This window comes from Saimiri boliviensis, chromosome X (assembly GCF_048565385.1).
Source record: "Saimiri boliviensis isolate mSaiBol1 chromosome X, mSaiBol1.pri, whole genome shotgun sequence".
Lineage (NCBI taxonomy): Eukaryota > Metazoa > Chordata > Mammalia > Primates > Cebidae > Saimiri > Saimiri boliviensis.
The window spans coordinates 53,952,540-53,973,440 of record NC_133470.1 but is presented as its reverse complement, the minus strand read 5'-3'; the positions used below and the strand labels follow the sequence as shown (position 1 = coordinate 53,973,440).

The following is a 20,901-nucleotide window of genomic DNA, read 5'->3' as shown; positions in this document are numbered from 1 at the left end:
GAGCAGGGCAGGAGAGAGCTCCCCAACACACGCACACCAGAAGTGTTGGCCGACCTTTGGCTGACAGTCAGGCTATTGTTAACAGTTTCTCTAAGGTAATAATTGGTCAAAGCCGGTGCCAGGGAAAGTCAGTCTCCTAATAGATAGAAAACACTTAAAACTGAACAGCAGCTTCCCAGTAAGATCCTAGAAGTATGCCAGTGTATAAAGTCAAGAGGTCAAGCTGTCCACTTGGTTTCTCAAGTCATCTACTTGGCTGTCTTCCAGGTTGTACTTTCCTTCTTTCCTTTCCTTTCCTTTCTGTTTTTTCCTTATGGTTCTAAAGCTTTTTAAATAAACTTCCACTCCTGCTCTAAAACTTGCCTTGGTCTCTTCTTCTGCTTTATGCCCCTCAGTCAAATTATTTCTACTGAGGAGGACTGAAGTTGCTGCATACCTATACAGATATGCCACTGGTAACTTGGGATAACTCAGATCTCCACCAGTAACAGTAACAGAAGAGAAACCAAAAACTCACTGGATGAGCTCCTAGTAGAATAGAGATAACAGATAAGAGAATCAGTGAACTTGAGGATATATAAATGGACTTTACCCAGTTCTAAAAAAAGAGAAAGCAAAGGAAAAAATCAAACCTCAGAGACTTGTGTAATAAAAAATAATTAAATTTCAAAACCATTCATATCTTTGGAGTCCAAGAAAGAAAGAGAGCAGGGCTGAAAGAGTACTTGAAGAAATAATGCCTGAAAATTTTTCAAATTTAGTGAAAGATACAAACCTACAGATTCAGGAAACTGAGCAAACCCTAAAGGGAGTAAACCACCAAAAGACTCATACCAGGATACCTGATAATTAAACTTCTGACAACTAAAGACAAATAAAAAAAATATTGAAAACATCCAGAGAAAATGATGTATTATTGACAGGAGAATATCAAATAAAAGTGGATTTTTCATGTGAAACTGAAAGCCAGGAAAAAGAAAATGGAACAGAAGTTTTTAACAGCTGATAGGAAACAAACAAAAACTATCAGCTTCAAATTATATTATCAGTAAAATTATCTTTCAGGAATAAGTGGGAAATAAAGATATCCTCAGTTGAAGGAAAACTAAAAGAATTCATTGCTTGTAGACCTACTCTTGATATTGGTGAAATGAAATTCTTCCAACAGAAAGGAAATAATGAAAGAAGAAATAATAGAGTATCAGGAAAGAAGAGGAACAATAGAGAAGGGTATGTAAAATGACTTATTCTTCTGCTAATTTTTTGTTGTTGTTGTTGCATTTTAGGTTTTGGGATACATGTGAACAACATGCAAGATTGTTGCATAGGTACACACATGGCAGTGTGATGTGCTGCCTTCCTCCCCTTCACCTATATCTGGAATTTCTCTCCATGCTCTCCCCAGCTCCCCACCCCCCACTTCTCCTGCTAAGTCTTATAGATCAAAATTGATTATTAAAACAAAGTGTAACACCATCTGGTACTCAAGACAATGGTATTTTAAAAGTGGATAAATAAAGGGACCTAAATGAATTTAAGGTTTTCACACTTCACAGAGTGGTAAAATATTAATAGTCAGAGACTAAGTCACCTGGGTATTTTTTAATACCCTGAGTAACCACTACAAAACTATACAAGGCATACATTCAAAAGCACTATAAACAAATCTAAGTGAAATCCTTAAAATGTTCAAGAAATGCACAGGACATTGAGAACAAGAACCAAAGGAAATAAATAGAAAACAAATACTAAAATGTCTGTCTTAAGTGCTAAAATACCCACAACTACCTTAAATACATGTGGTCTAAATATACCAGTCAAAAGACAGATGAGAAGAGTAGAAATCATTTCAAATTTAACAACATAGGGGTTTTAAATATAAAATGGGAAAAGATTGTCTATATTAACATCTAATAAAATATACTTTGTAGCAAAATAATTATTGCAAAGAGGGACATAACATAATGATTATAGGATCACTCTATCACAGTGGCATAATAATCTTAAATGTGTACAAACCAAAAATCAGAATCTCAAAATACATAAAAGAAAAACTAGTGAAATGAGATATAGAAACCCACAATTATATATGGGGACTCCAACATCCACCTCTCACCAACTTATAAAACTACTAGATAGAAAGTCATTAAGAATATAGAACTGAAAGGCTAGCCATGGTGGATCACACCTGTGATCCCAGCACTTTGAGAGGCCAAGGTGAGAGGATTGCCTGTGGCCAGGAGCCAAGAGTTTGAGACAAGTCTGGGCAACATAGCAAGACCTTGTCTTCAAAAAGTAACAAAATTGCCCTGTTACCCGTGGCGCGGCGGCGGTTGTGGGGTTTCGGCGAGAGGCTGCTGATTCGAGGCGCTGCAGGACGGCAGTCATCATATTTTGGAGAGAATAGATTGAGAAGTACACAAGCTGCTACACAAGTTGTTCTGAATGTTCCTGAAACAAGAGTAACAATTTTAGAAAGCGGACTTAGAGTGGCCTCTGAAGACTCTGGGCTCTCAACATGCACAGTTGGACTCTGGATTGATGCTGGAAGTAGATATGAAAATGAGAAGAATAATGGAACAGCTCACTTTCTGGAGCATATGGCTTTCAAGGGCACCAAAAAGAGATCCCAGTTAGATCTGGAACTTGAGATTGAAAACATGGGTGCTCATCTCAATGCCTATACCTCCAGAGAGCAGACCGTTTACTATGCCAAAGCATTCTCTAAGGACTTGCCAAGAGCTGTAGAAATTCTTGCTGATATCATACAAAACAGCACCCTGGGAGAAGCAGAGATTGAACGTGAGCGTGGAGTAATCCTTAGAGAGATGCAAGAAGTTGAAACCAATTTACAACAAGTTGTTTTTGATTATCTTCATGCCACAGCTTATCAGAATACTGCACTTGGACGGACAATTTTGGGGCCAACTGAAAATATCAAATCTATAAATCGTAAGGACTTAGTGGATTATATAACCACACATTATAAGGGGCCAAGAATAGTTCTTGCTGCTGCTGGAGGTGTTTCCCATGATGAATTGCTTGACTTAGCAAAGTTGCATTTTGGTGACTCTTTATGCACAGACAAAGGAGAAATACCAGCTCTGCCTCCCTGCAAATTCACAGGAAGTGAGATTCGTGTGAGGGATGACAAGATGCCTTTGGCATACTTTGCAATAGCTGTTGAAGCTGTTGGTTGGGCACATCCAGATACAATATGTCTCATGGTTGCAAACACGCTGATTGGCAACTGGGATCGCTCTTTTGGAGGAAGAATGAATTTATCTAGCAAGCTGGCCCAGCTCACTTGTCATGGCAACCTTTGCCATAGCTTTCAGTCTTTCAATACTTCCTACACAGATACAGGATTATGGGGACTGTATATGGTTTGTGAACCAGCCACCATTGCAGACATGCTACATGTTGTTCAGAAAGAATGGATGCGACTCTGTACAAGTGTCACCGAAAGTGAGGTTGCACGAGCCAGAAATCTTCTGAAAACGAACATGTTGTTGCAGCTTGATGGTTCAACTCCAATTTGTGAAGATATTGGTAGGCAAATGTTATGCTATAATAGAAGGATTCCCATCCCTGAGCTTGAAGCAAGAATTGATGCTGTGAATGCTGAGACAATTCGAGAAGTATGTACCAAATATATTTATAATAAGAGTCCAGCTATTGCTGCTGTTGGTCCCATTGAGCAACTACCAGATTTTAATCAGATTTGCAGTAACATGTGTTGGCTTCGGAATTAAAATGCTCCTAATCAAAATTTTTTGAGCCGGGCACGGTGGCTCATGTCTGTAATCCTAGCACTTGGCAAGGCTGAGGCGGGAGATTGCATGGTCAGGAGTTCGAGACCAGCCTGGCCAGCATAGTGAAACCTCATCTCTAGTAAAAATATAAAAAAAATTACCTGAGCGTGGTGTCGCGCACCTGTAGTCCCACCTACTTAGGAGGCTGAGGCAGGAGAATCGCTTGAACCTGCAGGCAGGGGTTGCACTGAGCCAAAATTGTGCCACTGTACTCCAGCCTGGGCAAGAGAGTGAGACTCCATCTCACACACAAAAAACTAAGACCTAGAAAAAAATAAAAATAAACATGTATATACATTTGGAAATTTAAATGAAATACTGTATCATACTTTCAAAGGATAAAAAGACTACCCTCTGAAGGTTGTTTTGCGTCAGCGGTCAGTCCGTGTCGTCTGAGAAATTATGTTGTAAGGAGCACACTTTTAATTATTACCATAGGTATAATTTTAAGAATGAAAATGTTTACAGTATTTTCAGTTTTATTATAAAAATGCACACATAACAAAGATTGTCATTAAGTCATTTCTTGGCTCTACTTGCATTCAGCACTTGTTCTTGAGCAGCTTTCTTTGCTTTTACCATCTCAACAAGTTCCTAGGAAGGGAGAAAGGTGTGATTTAAGAAGTCAGATTTTAAAAACAGACATTTTAATCTAGTGTTTGATATAAATATGTAAAGAATTCAAGATTCGCTATCTGCCAGGGCTAGAAAGTTTCTAAGGCTGCTCATTTCTTCCTAATATTGGCCCCATAACTACTGGTATTGAAATAAGCACTATGTTAACCACTTAATAGACATACAATGTGACCTAAATTATATAACCTAGACTATACAACCCTAAATATCACAGATTTTCTTTCCTCTCTTGGAAAAAAGATGGAAGTGACATGGCAGTATTTTCCTGCTCTTCTCTCCTCATTTCACAATACCAAAATAAATGATACTATATAACACAAGTTACAACTGAAAATAAAACAATCTATAAACTCTAAAAAAAAAAAAAAAAAAAAAAAAAGTAACAAAATTAGCTGGGTGTGGTGGCACATGCCTGTAGTTGCAGCTAGTTGGAAGGCTGAGGAGAGAGGATCACTTGAGTCCAGGAGTTGAGACTGCAGTGAACTATGATCATGCCAGTGCTTTCCAGCCTGAGTGATAGAGACCCTGTCTCTTAAAAAAAAAAAAAAAAGAATATAGATGTGAAAAATACAGTCAGCCAACACAATCTAATTGACATATATTGAGTGCTACACTCAATAGCAGTATAAATATTCAAGCTTGGATAGAGTATATACAAAAAATGACCATATCCTGGGCCTAAAACAAGTGTCAAGAAATTGAAAAGACGTGCAGTCATTATTATAAACTGTGCATTCTGACTACAGTGTAAAATAACTAGAAATTAATAATGGAAAGATAGTAATATAACTCTCTAAACACTTTGACAGCACATTTCTAAATAATCCATGGGACAATGAGGAAGTCTCAAAGAAATTTTTTAAAACCACACCCAAAACCTTTTTCTTTCCAGTCTAGCATGTAAAGAGCATGGAACTCATCAATCCCAGCAAATAACAAGAAAAGAGCTAACAATCCGAAAATTAACAATTTTTCTTAAATCCATTAAACAACAGAGTTCACAGGACGAATATGCTGCTCTCAAAATTAGAGACAAATGCATACAGAAGAACCACAGTTTACCAAAAAAAGCAGAAAACCATGAGCAAAATGCTCCAAGAGGAATCAGTACAAGAACAGGGAAAACTTAATTAAACAATTGTTGGAGGCTCAGTGAGGACAAATTTAAGAGTTAACAACAACAACAACAAGAAACAAAGAGGAGATTGCTGGCAAGATAGCTGAACAGGAATAGCTCCAGTCTGCAGCTCCCAGCGAGATCAACACTGAAGGTGGGTGATTTCTACATTTCCAACTGAGGTACCTGGTTCATCTTATTGGGGCTGGTTGGACAGTGGTGCAGCCCAAGGAGGGTGCCAACGTAGGGTAGGGTCTCCCTTCCCTAGCCAAGGGAAGCCATTAGGGACTGTACTGTGCACTTTGGCCCAGATATTGCACTTTTCCCACAGTCTTTGCAACCCAGAGACTAGGAGATTCCCTCCAGTGCCTGCACGACTAGGGCCCTCAGTTTCCAGCACAAAACTGGATGGCCATTTGAGCAGAAACAACTAGCCAAAGAAGTTTTTCTTACATGCCTCAGTGGTTCCTGGAATGCCAGAGAGACAGAACTGCTCACTGCCCTGGAAAGAGGGCTGAAGCCATTGGAGCCAAGTGGTTTCGCTTGGCTGATCCCACTTCCATGGAGACCAGCAAACTACAGTCCACTGGCTTGAAACTCTCATGGCCAACACAGCAGTCTGAGCTGGACCTGGGACACTGGAACTTGGTAGGGGAAGGGGCATCTGCCATTGCTGAGGCTAAGGTAGGCAGTTTTACCCACACAGTGTAAACAAAGCCACTGCAGCCAGACAGCCTCTCTAGAATCCCTCCTCCCTAGGCAGGGCATCTCTGAAAAAAATGCAGCAGCCCCATTCAGGGACTTACAGATAAAACCCCCGCCTCCCTGGGACAGAGCACCTGGGAAGTTGTAGTCGCAGCTTCAGCAGACTTAAACGTCCCTGCCTGGCAGTACTGAAGAGATCAGCGGATCTCACAGCATGGCTTTCAAGCTCTGATAAGGGACTGACTGCCTCCTCAGCTGGGTCCCTGACCTGCATGTATCCTGACTGGGAGACACTTCCCAATAGGGGCCGAAAGACACCTCATACAGGAGAGCTCTGACTGGCATCTGGTGGATGCCCCTTTGGGATGCAGTTTCCAGAAGAAGGAGCAGACAGCAATCTTTGCTGTTCTGCAGCCTCCACTGGTGATACCCAGGCAAATGGTCTGGGGTGGACCTCCAGCAGGCCTGCAGCAGAGGGACCTGACTGTTAGAAGAAAACCTAACAAACAGAAAGAAATAGCATTAACATCAACAAAAAAGACATCCACTCAGAAACCCCATCCGAAGGTCACCGACTTCAAAGACCAAAGGTACATAAATCCACAAAGATGGGAAGAAACCAGCACACAAAGGCTGACACTTCCAAAAACCTGAATGGCTAATCTCCTCCAAAGACCATAACTCCTTGCCAGCAAGGGAACAAATGTGGATGGAGAATGAGTTTCACAAATTGACAGAAGTAGGCTTCATAAGGTGGGTAATAACAAACTTTTCCAAGCTAAAGAGTATATTCTAACCCAATGCAAGGAAGCTAAGAACCTGGATAAAATGTTAGATGAATAGCTAACTAGAATAATGAGCTTAGAGAAGAACATAAATGACCTGATGGAACTGAAAAACAGCACGAGAATTGCATGAAGCATACCCATGTATCAATAGCTGAATTGATCAAGTGGAAGAAAGAATATCAGAGATTGAGGATCAACCCAATGAAATAAAGTAAGAAGACAAGATTAGAGCAAAAAGAATGAAAAGAAACAAACAAAACCTCCAAGAAATGTGGGACTAGTTGAAAAGACCAAATCTACGTTTGATTGGTACACCTAAAAGTGATGGGGAGAATGGAACCAAGTTGGAAAACACTTTTCAGGTTATTATCCAGGAGCACTTCCACAACCTAGCAAAACAGGCCAACACTCAAATTCAGGAAATACAGAGAATACCACAAAGATACTCTTTGAGAAGAGCAACCCCAAGACACATAATTGTCGTATTTGCCCAGGTTGAAATGAAGGAAAAAATATTAAGGACATACAGAAAGGTCGGGTTACCCACAAAGGAAAGCTCATCAGACTAACAGCAGATCTCTCAGCAGAAACCCTACAAGTCAGAAGGGGCTGGCGGGGGGTGGGGGGTCGGTCCAATATTCAACATCCTTAAAGAAAGTAATTTTCAACCCAGAATTTCATATCCAGCCAAACTAAGCTTCATAAATGAAGGAGAAATAAAATATTTTACAGATGAGCAAATGTTGAGAGATTTTGTCACCACCAGGCCTGCCTTATAAGAGCTCTTGAAGGAAACAGTAAATATGCAAAGAAACAAGCAGCAAGCCACTGCAAAATTATAACAAATTGTAAAGACCATTGACACTGTAAAGAAATTACATCTATTAATTGGCAAAATAACCAGCTAGCATCATAATGGCAAGATCAAATTCACACATAACAATATTAACATTAAATGTAAATGGGCTAAATGCATCAATTAAAAGATACAGAATGACAAATTGGATAGAGTCAAGACCTACTGGTGTGCTATGTTCAGGAGACCCACCTCACATGCAGAAACACATACAGGCTCAAAATAAAGGGTTGGAGGAATATTTACCGAGAAAATGGAAAGAAAAAAAAAAGCAGGGGTTGCAAACCTAGTCTCTGATAAAACATACTTTAAACCAACAAAGATCAAAAGAGACGAAGAAGGGCATTACATAATGATAAAGGGATCAATGCAACAAGAAGAGCTAACTATCCTAAATTTATATGCACCCAATACAGGATCACCCAGATTCATAAAGTTCTTACAGACCTACACAGAGAATCAGACTCCCACACAATAATGGTGAGAGATACTAACATCCCACTGTCAATATGAGGCAGATCAATGAGACAGAAAATTAACAAGAATATCCAGGACTTGAACTCAGCTATGGACAAAGCAGACCTAATAGATATCTACAGAACTCTCCACCCCAAATAAACAGAATGTACATTCTTCTTAGCACAACACTGCACTTATTCTAAAATTGACCACATAATTGGAAGTAAAACACTCCTTAGCAAATGCAAAAGAACGGAAATCATTACAGTCTCTCAGACCGCAGTGCAATCATATTAGAACTCGGGATTCAGAAACTCACTCAAAACCACACAACTACATGGAAACTGAACAACCTACTCCTAAATGACTACTGGGTAAATAAGAAGATGACAGCAGAAATAAAGATGTTCTTTGAAACTAATGAGAACAAGAACACAATGTGTCAGAATCTCTGGAACACAAAGCAGTGTGTAGAGGGAAATGTATAGCACTAAATGCCCACAAGAGAAAGCAGGAATGATCTAAAATTGACACCCTAACACGTCAAAATTAAAAGAACTAGAGAAGCAAGAGCAAACAAATTCAAAAGCTAGCAGAAGACAAGACTAAGATCAGAGCAGAACTGAAGGAGAGACACAAAAAACCCTTCAAAAACATGAATCCAGGGGCTGGTTTTTTGAAAAGATCAACAAAATAGATTGACCACCAGCCAGACTAATAAAGAGTAAAAGAGAAGATTCAAATGGATGCAATAAAAAATGATAAAGTGGATATTATCACCAATTTCACAGAAATACAAACTACCATCAGAGATTACTACAAACACCTCTATGCACATAAACCAAAAACTCAAGAAGAAATGGATAAATTCCTGGACACTTACACCCTCCCAAGACTAAACCAGGAAGAAGTTGAATCCCTGAATAGACCAATAACAACTTCTGAAGTTGACTCAACAATTTTTTTTTTTTTTTTTTTTTTTGAGACGGAGTTTCGCTCTTGTTACCCAGGCTGGAGTGCAATGGCGCGATCTCGGCTCACCGCAACCTCCACCTCCTGGGCTCAGGCAATTCTCCTGCCTCAGCCTCCTGAGTAGCTGGGATTACAGGCATGTGCCACCATGCCCAGCTAGTTTTTTGTATTTTTAGTAGAGACGGGGTTTCACCATGTTGACCAGGATGGTCTCGATCTCTCGACCTCGTGATTCACCCGCCTCGGCCTCCCAAAGTGCTGGAATTACAGGCTTGAGCCACCGCACCCGGCTGACTCAACAATTAATAGCCTACCAACCAAAAAAAGTCCAGGACTAGATGGGTTCACAGCCGAATCCTACCAGAGATACAAAGAGGAGCTGTTACCATTTCTTCTGAAACTATTCCAAAAAATATGAAAAGAAGGAATTCTTCCTAACTCATTTTATGAGACCAACATCATCCTGCTAACAAAACCTGACAGAGACTCAACTGAAAAAGAAAATTTCAGGGGGACCTCAGCCAAGATGGCTGAATAGGAACATCTCTGAAGTACAGTTCCCAAGTTCCCAATGAGAGTGATGAAGAAGACAAGTGATCTCCACATTTCCAACTGAGGTACCAGGTTCATCTCTGTAGGACTGGATGGACAGTGGGTGTAGCCCAGGAAGGGCAACCTGAGGCAGAGTGGGGCACTACCTCACCCAGTAAGTGCAACAGGCCATAGGACCCCCACTTCTACCCAGCAGAGGCCATCGAGGACTTTTCCAGCCACTCCGGTCCTCCAATTCAGGTACTGCACTTCTCCCACAGTCTTTACAGCCTACAGACCAGGAGATTCCCACCAGGCCAACAAGTGCATTGGGTTTCCAGCACAAATCTGGGTGGACGTTTTAGACAGTGCTGCAGGTTTTTGGCACAAATCTATGTGGCCATTTTAACTGGTGCCTGGAACACCTGCAAGACAGAGCCACCCATTCCCCTGAAAAAAAAAAATGGGGGGTGGGCTGAAGACAGGGAGCCAAGTGATCTAGATTGGAGGATCCCTCCACCACAAAGACCAGCAATCTGAAACCCACTAGCTTAAGATTTTCCTTGTAAATCCACTTTAGTTCTTTGTAGATTGTGGATATTAGCCCTTTGTCAGCTGGATAGCTTGCAAAAAAATTTTTCCCATTCTGTTGGTCGCCAATTCACTCTAGTGATTGTTTCTTTTGCTGTGCAGAACCTCTTGAGTTTAATTAGGTAACATTTGTCTATTTTAGCTTTTGTTACTATTGCTTTTAGTGTTTCAGTCACAAAGTTCTTGCCTATGCCTATGTCTTGGATGGTATTGCCTAGGTTTTATTCTAGGGTTTTTATGGTGTTAGATCTTATGTTTAAATCTTTAATCCATCTGGAGTTAATTTTACTGTAAGGTGTAAGGAAGGGGTCCAGTTTCAGGTTTCTCCAAATGGATAGCCTGTTTTCCCAGCACCATTTATTAAACAGGGAATCCTTTCCTCATTGCTTGTTTTTGTCAGGTTAGTCAAAGATAAGATGGTTGTAGATGTGTGGCATTACTTCCAAGGTCTCTGTTCTGTTCCATTTGTCTATATCTCTGTTTTGGTACCAGTGTCATGCTGTTTTGATTACTCTAGCCTTCTAGTATAGTTTGAAATCAGGCAGTGTGATGCCTCCAGCTTTGTTCTTTCTGCTTAAGATTGTCTTGGCTATGTGGGCACTTTTTTGGTTCCATATGAAATTTAAACTGTTTTTTTTTTTTTTTTTTTTTTTTCTTTTTTTTCCAGTTCTGTGTGGAAGGTCAGTGGTTGCTGATGGGGCTAGCATTGCATCTATAAATTACTTTGGGCAGTATGACCATTTTCACAGTATTGATTCTTCCTAACCATGAGCATGGGATACTTTTCCATCTGTCTGTATCCTCTCTTAATTCCTTGAGCAGTGGTTCGTCATTCTCCTTGAAGATATCCTTCACATCCTTTGGTAGTTGTATTCCTAGGAATTTTATTCACTTTGTAGCTATTGTGAATGGGAGTTTGCTCATGATTTGGTTCTCCATTAATCTAGTACTGCTGTATAGGAATCCTTGTGATTTCTGCACATTGATTAGGTATTCTGAGACTTTGCTGAAACTGCTTATCAGCTTAAGGAGATTTTGGGCTTAGACCATGGGGTCTTATTAATATATAATCGTGTTGTCTGCAAGTAGAGTTAATTTAACTTCCTTTTTTTCCTAATTGAATACCCTTTCTTTTTATTGTCTCATTGCTCTGGCTAGAACTTACAATATTATATTGAATAGAAATGGTGAGAGTGGGCATCCTTGTCTAGTGCCAGTTTTCAGAGAAAATGCTTTCAGGTTTTGCCCATTCAGTATGATATTGGCTGTGGGTTTGTCATAAATAGCTTTTATTATTTTAAGATACATTGAGAGTTTTTAGCATAAAGCGTTGTTGAATTTTGTCAAAAGCCTTCTCGGCATCTATTGAGATGATCATGTGGTTTTTGTGTTTTGTTTTGTTTATGGAATGGATTACGTTTATAGATTTGTGTATGTTGAACCAGGCATGCATCCCCAAGATGAAGCCTACCTGATCGTGATGGGTAAACTTTTTGGTGTGTTGTTGCATTCGGTTTGCCAATATTTTATTGAAGATATTTGCATCAATGTTCATCATAGATATTGGCCTGAAATTTTCTTTTTTAGTTGTACCTCTGCCAGATTTTGGTGTCAGGATGATGTTGGTTTCATAAAATGAGATAGGGAGGATTCCTTCTTTATGTATTGTTTTGACTAGTTTCAGAAGGAATGGTACCAGCTCCTCTTTATAGAATTCGGCTGTGAACGCATCTGGACCTGGAGGCTTTTTGGTTGGTAAGCTATTAATTGCTGCCTCAACTTCTGACCTTGTTATTGGTCTATTCAAGGATTCAACTTCTTCCTGGTTTAGTCTTGGGAGAGTGTAATTGTCTGGGAATTTATCCATTTCTTGAGGATTTACTGGTTTATGTGCATAGAGTTTTTTGTAGTAATCTCTGATGGTAGTTTGTATTTCTGTGGAATTGGTGGTGATATCCCCTTCATCACTTTTTATTGCATCTATTCGATTCTTCTCTCTTTACCTTTTTATTAGTCTGGCTAGCAGTCTATCTAATTTGTTGATCTTTTTGAAAAACCAGCTACTGGATTTACTGATTTTTTTGTAGGGTTTTTTGTGTCTCTATCTCCTTCAGTTCTGCTCTGATCTTAGTTATTTCTTGTCTTCTGCTAGCTTTTGAATTTGATGTTGCTCCTCTTGTTCTTTCAGTGTTGATGATAGGCTGTCAATTTTAGATCTTTCCTCTTTTCTCATATGGGCATTTAGTGCTATAAATTTTCCTCTAGACACTGCTATAAATGTGTCTGAGAGATTCTAGTACATTGTGTCTTTGTTCTCATTAGTTTCAAAGAGCATCTTTATTTCTGTCTTCATTTCTTTGTTTATCTAATCGTCATTCAGGAGCAAGTTGTTCAGTTTCCATGTAATTGTGTGGGTTTTGTGAGTTTCTTAATCCTGAGTTCTAATTTGATTGCAGTGTGGTCTGAGGGATTGTTTGTGATGATTTCCATTATTTTGCATTTGCTGAGGAGTGATTCACTTCCAATTATGTGGTCAATTTTAGAGTAAGTGCAATTTGGTGCTGAGAAGAATGTATATTCTGTGGATTTGGGGTGGAGAATTATGTAGATGTGTGTTAGGTTTGTGTGGGAGTTTAAGTCTTTTTGTAAGAACTTCCTTTATGTATTTGGGTACTCCTGTATTGCTGTATGTATCCAGGTGATCCTGTATCTTGCAGTACCTGGGAAAAGCAGGGTTGTTAGTTCCACTGCAGAATACCTCTACGTCCCTGCCCAGAAGCTCTGGATGAAACAATGGAGCTCACAGCACAGCACTTGAGCTCTGAACAGGGAAAGACTGGCTCTTCAAGTGGCTCCCTGATCCCTGGTATATCTAAAAAGTCACCTCATAAAGGAGAGCTCTGGCTGACATCCAGCAGGTACCCTTCTGGGACAAAGATACTAGAAGAAGAAACAGGCAGCAATTCATACTGTTCTGCAGCCCCCACAGGAGATTCCCAGGCAAGTATGTTCCAGAGTGAAACTCCAGCCCTCCTGCAGCAGAGGGGCCTGTCTGTTAGAAGAAAACTAAAAAACAGAAAGAAATAGCTTCATTATCAACACAAAAAACGTTCACTCAGAGACCCCTTCCAAGTCACCAACTTCAAATAACAAAGTTAGATAAATCCACGAAGATGGGTAGAAACCATAAAGCAAGTTCTTAATGACCTGCAAAGAGACTTAGACTCCCACACAATAATAGTGGAAGACATTAACACTCCACTGTCAATATTACAGATAAACAGGATAGAAAACTAACAAGGATATCCAAGACTTAAACTCAGATCTGGTTCAAACGGACTTAACAGACATCCACAGAACTCTCCACCCCAAATCCACAGAATATACATTCTTCTCAGCTCCACATCACACTTACTCTAAAATTGATCACACAATTGGAAGTAAATCACTCTTCACCAAATGCAAAAAGAACGAAAATGATACTGAACAGTCTCTGAGACCACAGTGCAATCAAATTAGAACTCAGGATTAAGAAACTCACTCAAAACTTCACAACTACATGGACACTGATCAACCTGCTCCTTAATGACCACTGGATAAATAATAAAATGAAGGCAGATAAAGATGTTCTTCAAAACCAAAGAGAACAAAGATACAATGTATTAGAATCTCTGGGACACATTTAAAGCAGTGTCTAGAGGGAAATCCGTAGCACTAAATGCCCACATGAGAAGTGAGGAATGATATAAACTTGACACCCTATCATCACAATTAAAAGAACTAGAGGAGCAAGATCAAACAAATTCAAAAACTAGCAGAAGACAAGAAATAACTAAGATCAGAGCATAACTGAAGGAGAGAGAAACACAGAAAAACCTTCAAACAATCAATAAATCCAGCAGCTGGGTTTTACAACATCAACAACATAAATAGACCACTAACCAGACTAATGAAAAAGAAAAGAGAGAAGAATCAAATGGATACAATAAAAATCATAAAGGAGATATCACCACTGATTTCACAGAAATACAAACTACCATCAGAGTTACTACAAACACCTCTATGCAAATAAACCAGAAAATCTAGAAGAAATGGATAAATATTTGGAAATGTACACCCTCCCAGGACTAAACCAGGAAGAAGTGGAATCCTTGAATAGACCAATAACAAGGTCTGAAGTTGAAGCAGCAATTAATAACCTACCAACCAAAAAACGTCCAGGTCCAGATGGGTTCACAGCTGAATTCTACAAGACATACAAAGAGGAGCTGGTCCCATTTCTTCTGAAACTAATCCAAACAATACAAAAAGAGGAAATCTTCTCTAATACATTTTATAAAACCGACATCATTCCAATACCAAAACCTGGCAGAGACACAACTAAAAAAATTTCAGGCTAATATTCATGATGAACATCAATGTAAAAATCTTCAATAAAATACTGGCAAACCAAATGCAACAGCATATCAGAAAGCTTATCTATCACAATCAATTAGACTTAATCCTGGGGCTGCAAGGCTGGTTCAACAGAAGCAAATCTTTAAACTAATCCAACCCACAAACAGAAACAAAGACAAAAAACACATGATTATCTCAATAGATGCAGATAAGGCCTTTGACAAAATTCAAAAGCCCTTTATGCTGAAAACTCTCAATAGGATGAATATCAGTGGAATGAATCTTAAAATAATAAAAGCTATTTATGACAAACCCACAGACAATATCATACTGAATGGGCAAAAACTGAAAGCATTTTCTTTGAAAACTGTCACAGGATAATTGTGCCCTCTCTCACCATTCCTATTCAACCTAGTAATGGAAGTTCTATCCAGAGCAATGAGGCAATAAAAAGAAATAAAGGGCATTCAATTAGAAAAACAGGAAGTCAAATTGTCTCTATTTGCAGATGACATGATTGTATATTTAGAAGACCCCATCATCTCATCCCCAAATCTCCTTAAGCTGATAAACAACTTCAGCAAAGTCTCAAGATACAAAAATCAAGTGCAAAAATTACGAGCATTCTTATACACCAGTAACAGACAAACAGAGAGCCAAATCATGAGTGAACTCTCATTCACAATAGCTACAAAGAGAATAAAATATCTACAAATACAACTAACAAAGGACGTGAAGGACCTCTTCAAGGAGAACTACAAACCACTGCTCAAGGAAATAAGAGAAGACACAGACAGGTGGAAAAACATTCCATGCTCATGGTTAGGAAGAGTCGATATCATGAAAATGGCCATACTACCCAAAGTAATTTATACATTCAATGCTACAATTGACCTTCTTCACAGAATTAAAAAAAAAACCACACACACACACCTTAAACTTTATATGGAACCAAAAAAGTGCCCGCATATCCATGACAATCCTTAGCAAAAAGAACAAAGTTGGAGGCATCGTGCTACCTGACTTTAAACCATAGTGGAAGGCTACAGTAACCAAAACAGCATGTTATCAGTACCAAAACAGAGATATAGATCAATGGAACAGAACAGAGGCCTTGGAAGTAATGCCACACATCTACAACCATCTGATCCTTGACAAACCTGACAAAAACAAGCAATGGGGAAAGTATCCCCTGTTTAATATATGATGTTGGAAAAACTGGCTAGCCACGTGCAGAAAGCTGAAATTGGCCTCCTTACTTACATTTTAGAAAAAAATTAACCCCAGAAGGATTAAAGAGTTAAACAAAAGACCTAACATCATAAAAACCCTAGAAGAAAATCTAAGCAATACCATTCAGAACTTAGGCATAGGCAAGGACTTTATGACTGAAACACCAAAAGCAAAGGCAACAAAAGCCAAAATAGAAAAATGGGATCTAATTAAACTTAAGAGCTTCTCGATGGCAAAAGAAACAATCATTAGAGTGAACTGCCACAAACAGAGTAGGAAAAAATTTTTGCAAGCCACCCATCTGACAAAGTGCTAATATCAAGAATCCACAAAGAACTAAAACATATTTATATGAAAAAAAAATTGAAAAAGTGGGCAAAGGATATGAACAGATGCTTTTCAAAAGAAGACATTTATGTCTCCAACAAACACCTGAAAAAAATGTTCATCTATGGTCCTTAGAGAAATGCAGAGCAAAATCAAATTGAGATACCATCTAAAGCCAGTTAGAATGGTGATCACTAAAAAATCTGGAGACCACAGATGCTGGAAAGGATGTGGAGAAATAGGAATACTTTTACATTGTTGATGGGAGTGTAAATTAGTTCAACCATTGGGGAAGACAGTGTGGCGATTCCACAAGGATCTGGAAATAGAAATATCATTTGACCCAGCAATCCCATTACTGAGTATATACCCAAAGGATTATAAATCTTTCTATTATAAAGACGCATGCACACATATGTTCATTGTGGCACTGTTTGAAATAGCAAAGACTTGGAACCAACCCAAATGCCCATCAAGGATAGACTGGATAATGAAAATGTGGCAGATATATGCCATGGAATACTATGCAGCCATAAAAAAGATGAGTGCATAGCCTTCACAGGGACATGGATGAATCTGGAAACCATCATTCTCAGCAACCTGACACAGGAACAGAAAACCAAACACTGCATATTCTCACAAGTGGGTGTTGAACAATGAGAACACATGGACAAGGTAGTGAAACATCACACAATGGAGGCTATTGCAGGGTTGAGGCTTAGGGGAGGGATAGGAGGGGGTGGGAAGTTTGGGGTGGGATAACATTAGGAGAAATACCTGAAGTAAGTGATGGGAGATGGAGGCAGCAAACCACCATGGCATGTGTATACCTGTGTAACAATTCTGCAAGATCTGCACATGAACCCCAGAACTTAAACTATAATAAAAATATAAATTTCAGGCCAAGACCCATATTGGACATTCATGCAACAATATTCAATAAAATACTGGCAAACCAAATCCTACAGTACATCAAAAAGCTTGTCCATTATGATCAAGTAGGCTTCATATCTTGGATGCAAGGCTGATTCAAGATATGCTGCCAGTGTGAGTGCCCCACCACCACCACTAATGTTTCAGCATTCAGCTGTGCAATAATTGGTGTAAATGTGCAAACAGACACTGGTGATCACAACTCTCCAAATGCTACCACCATGTTTGCACATTCTGGATGTTGATAGTTCCATACCCTGGCACTGCCAACAGTGGAAATGAACACATGGAGGCCAGCAGCCCCACGTCCACCAGTGCCCCACTGCCAGTGGCACTAGTGCAAGCACAGGCAATAGCAACCTTTCCTCTGTCTTTGGCCCACTGCCAGCATGAGTATGCACAAGAATGCTGCAACCTCACTTCTGTCAGTATTCTACACCAGCCAATGTGTATGCACTCCACCATGATGCCACAGTTGCTAGGCCATTCAAGCAATCACAGATTGTGCTGTGACTCCCCTAATGAAGTGCTTTGGCTGGCACCAACCATTAGGGTGTTGTGGCCAGTGGACTGGGAACACCTCAGCTCCTCCAGCACAGCAAGTTTCTAATTGCAAGTAGCTGGAGAAGAAAGCCAGGGGTCTGTTACCTGCCCCTCCAGAGTCAGGGCATGCAGATCAGGAATACTAAGCTCAGTCTTGGCCCCATAAAATCTTCCAGAAATAAAGAAAGTGAACTAAACTGACTTTATACCACCAACAAACTTAAAAGGGCATTATAGTAGACAAAAGCAAAAACATCAAAACGACAGCAGCTTCAATCATCAAAAGAAAATCAGCCTACACAGATAAGAATTAACTAGTGCAAAACCTGTGGCACCTCGAAAACCCAGAGTGTCTTCTTACCTCTAAATGACTGTACTAGTTCCACAGCAATTGTTCCTAACAAGTATGAAATGACAAATAGAATTCAGAATATGGATAGGAATGAAGATCATCAATATTCAGAAGAAAGTGGAATCCCAATTCAAGGAATCTAAAGAATACAATAAAATAATGCAGGACATAAAAGACAAAATGGCCTTTTTAAGAAACAATCAAATTGATCTGATAGAGCTGAAAAACTCCAAGAATTTCAGAATACAATTGCAAGCATTAACAGCAAGAATAGGCCAAGCTGAGGAACAAATCTCAGAGCTCAGAGACTGGTTCTACAAAATAACTTAGAAAACAACAAAAAGAAAACAGAAGAATGAATGAAAGCTCTGAGAAATATGGTATGATGTAGACACCAAATCTATGAATCATTGCTGTCCTTGGGAGAGAGGGAGAAATAGCAAGCAATGTGGACAACGTATTTAAGAAAATCATTCAAGAACATTTTCCCAACATCGCTACAGAGGCCAACATTCAAATTCAGAAAATTCAGAGAACCCCTCAAGATACTATACAAGATGATCATTCCCAAGACATAGATTTTCCAAGGGCAAAGTGAAAGAAAACATATTAAAGGCAGCCAAAGAGAAGGGGTAGGTCACCTACAAAGGGAACCCCATTAGGAAAACAAGGACATTTCAGCAGCAAGCCTGCAAGTCAAAAGAGAATGAGTGCCTGTATGCTGCATCTTTAATAAAAAGAAATTTCAATCAAGAATATCATACCCAGCCAAACTAAGCTTCATAAGCAAAGGAGAAATAGGATCCTTATCAGACAAGCAAATGCTAAGGGAATGTGTTAGTTCCAGACTTGCCTTACAAGACGTCCTGAAGAGAGTACTAAATATGGAAATTGAAGACTGTTACCAGCCACCACAAAAACACACTTACATACATAGATCATGTACTTGGTCTATGACCCTAAGAAGTGACCACACAATCAAGTCAGCATAATAACCACCTTACAGCTGGATGACAGAACCAAATCCACACATATCAATATTAACCTTGAATGTAAACACATTAAATGCTTTAATTAAAAGGCACAGAGTGACAAGTTGGATAAAGAAAGCAAGACCAAATGTATGCTGTCTTCAAGACACCCATCCACAATGCAATGACACCCAAATGATCAAAGTAAAAGGATGAAGAAAAAATCTACTAATAAAACAGAGAACAGAAAGAAGTAGAAGTTGTTATTCTACTTTTGGTCAAAACAGACTTAAAGCAACAATGGTCAAAAAAGAAGGAAATTACATAATGATAAAGGTTCAATTTAACAAGAAGACCCAGCCTTCCTAAATATACACACAACCAACACAGGAGCATGCAGATTCATAAAGCAAGTTCTTAGAGACATAGCAAGAGACTTAGATAACCACATGATAATAGTAGGAGACTTCAATACCCCAATGACAATATTAGACAGGTCATCAAGGCAGAAAACTAACAAAGATATTTGTGACCTGAACTTTGCATTTGACCAAATGAGCCTAACAGATATCTACAGAAATCTCCACCCAAAAGCAACAGAATATGCTTTCTTCTCAGAAGCACATGGCACAGACTCTAAAGTCAACCAGACAATCAGCCATAAAATAACCTTCAGCAAATTCAAAACACCCCACTATCCTACAAAACACACACTTGGACCACAGCACAATAAAAATAGAAAGGAATACTAAGAAAATTACTCAAAACTACACAATTACATGAAAAGTAAACAATCTGCTCCTGAATGACTTTTGGGTAAATAATGAAATTAGGACAGAAATTAAGAAATTATTTGAAACCAATAAGAAAAAAGATACAATATTCCTTCTTAGCATTGCTTTAGCTTTGTTCAATTTTTGGACACAGCTAAAGCAGTGGTAAGAAGGAATTTTATAGCACTAAACACCCACATGAAAAAGGTACAAATATCTCAAATTAACAACCTACCATCACACCTAGAGAAACTACAAAACAAACTAAATCCAAAGCTAGCAGAAGACAAGAAATAGCCAACCTTGGAGCAGAACTGAAGAAAACTGAGATGTAAAAAAATATATATATAATCAACAAATCCAGAAATTGGTTCATTAAAAGAATAAATAAGATTGACAGACTGATAACTAGACTAATAAGGAAAAGAGAGAAGATCAAAATAAACACAAGTGAAATGACAAAGGACACATTACCATCAACTCCAGAGAAATACAAAATCCTCAGAGGCTTCCACAAACAACTCTATGTAAACAAACTAGAAAATCTAGACAAAATAGATAAATGTCTGAAAAGATATAGCTTCTCGAGTTTGAACCATGAAAAAATTTAGTCCCTGAACAGACCAAAAATAAATACTAAACCTGAATCAGTAATGAAAAGCCTACCACCCAGAAAAAGCCCAGGACCAGGCAGATTCACAGCTGAATTTTACCAGATTTAGAAAGACAACCTGGTACCACTATTCTTACTGAAACTATTCCAAAAAGTTGAGGAAGAGTGACTCCAGCCTATCTCATTCTATGAAGGCAGCATTATCCTGACTGCAAAACCTGGCAAAGACACAAAAACAACCAACCAACCAACCAAACAAACACAGAAACACTTCAGGCCAATATCCTT

At 39.0% G+C, this 20,901-nt stretch overlaps 1 pseudogene; it reads left to right on the top strand.

Moving 5' to 3' along the window:
- The first annotated feature begins 2,506 nt into the window (after nucleotides 1-2,506).
- LOC120366623 (mitochondrial-processing peptidase subunit beta pseudogene) lies at nucleotides 2,507-4,839 on the top strand (annotated as a pseudogene).
- The last annotated feature ends 16,062 nt before the right edge of the window (nucleotides 4,840-20,901 follow it).